Here is a 1844-nt window from a genome sequence, read left to right as displayed (position 1 = left end):
CTGTTGGAAATGCACAGCACAAAGAACTTTGTGGGGAAATGATCTATCACACTATGTTCTGGCAAACAACAAAATACCGAGGCTCTGACTGGGGAGAGAATGGCCCTAAAAATTTGCTGCTGAGGAAAGTGACAGTGGTTCTGGCATCCATAATCTACGAGAGAGACGACTCAGCAGGGGAAGCAAACACCGATACGGTACCGAGATTCTGCTTCAAGGAAAGAGACCATGGATCTGGCGTCGAGATCATCGATCTGACATCGAACCCTGAGGAGCAGCCGCTTCTGCTGGGAAGATACAATCTAGCACTGTCAACTCCACTGGGGATATATAGTCTGGCACTGTCAACTCTACTGGGGAGTGTATATTCTGAAACAACCGCTTGGGGGAGGTACAGCAGTGAGAGCCTGCTGGGGATCGAAGACTCCAATGCTCTGATCAGCTCTGTAGGGATAAGATACCAACTTCGACTGTTGGGGGAAAACATTCGCGATCATCGGTTGGGAACCTTAAGGAAATGCCCCGAGGGTACCTGTTCTGAATAGACGATCTAAAGCATTTAACATTTACAGCAATTTTAAATGTTTATTAAGCATGTACCTGTAAAGCTCTTATGTTTCATGATGCAATGTTTATCAAAAATTCGGACGTCATTTTTGCAAACAAAACAGTAAAATGAAAATGAAAACAGAGATATACTGAATAACATGATTTTATTGATTGAATGGCCTCTGAATAGGCATTTACATCAGGAAGCAATCCCTGGAAAGAGGTAATCGCACAAAAGATAAAAACAGAAATTAATCTAATGGCAATGTGAAATGAATTTCTATTGGGTTCCAATTCTGCTATGACTTGCTCGTCTTCAAGATCCTCCAGATGATCACCTTTCTGAAAAGAGTGATTGGATTGTTTCCTATCCTTCAAAAGTTTCCATTCATTGACACGAGATGAGATTCAGAACTACTCAGAACGCAGTCATTCGTTTAATCCCTAACTTTTGCCTGGATCGCCCTTTTCGGGTTTTCAATCCACCGGGATACCCATTTTTGTCTAAGTTGCCTTTTCAGGTTTTCAACTTACCGGGTGTACGATCTTTTCATTTTTAATCCCTAATTTTTGCCCGAACCTTTTCATTTTCTTGGTTCGTCGGGATGCCCATTTTTGCCTGGACTATTCTTTTTACTGTCCAGCGGGTCTATTTTATGCGAAGTATTTTTTAACTGTGTCTGAGTTCACAGGGGAAGTGAAGTTTTCACCATCCATAGTTGCAAGCATTAAGGCCCCACCATCAAAAACCTTGGTGATAATATACGGTCCATATTAGTTAGGAGTCCACTTGCCCCTGTGATCTGTCTGAGGAGGAAGGATCTTTTTCAACACCAAATCTCCGACCTGGAAGCATCGAGGACGCACTTTCTAATCAAAGGCTCTCTTCATCCGACTCTGATACAACTGCCCATGACAAATGGCTGCTATTCGATTCTCTTTGATAAGACTCAACTCATTGAACCTTGTCCGAATCCATTCAGCTTCGTCTAACTTGACATCCAACAGGACTCTTAGAGAAGGAATCTCCACTTCAACAGGTAGGACTGCTTCCATACCATACACAAGGGAGTAAGGGGTTGCCCCGGTCGATGTACGTACTGAAGTACGGTACCCATGCAAGGCGAAGGGTAGCATCTCATGCCAATCTCTGTACGTGACAACCATCTTCTGCACAATCTTCTTTATGTTCTTATTTGCTGCCTCAACAGCGTCGTTCATCTTAGGGCGATAAGGGGAAGAATTGTGATGCTGAATGTTGAAGTTCTGGCACAACTCCTTCATCATTTTGTTAT

Source organism: Lathyrus oleraceus, chromosome 5 (genome assembly GCF_024323335.1).
Source record: "Lathyrus oleraceus cultivar Zhongwan6 chromosome 5, CAAS_Psat_ZW6_1.0, whole genome shotgun sequence".
Classification (NCBI taxonomy): Eukaryota; Viridiplantae; Streptophyta; class Magnoliopsida; order Fabales; family Fabaceae; genus Lathyrus; species Lathyrus oleraceus.
This window is presented reverse-complemented; position numbering follows the sequence as displayed.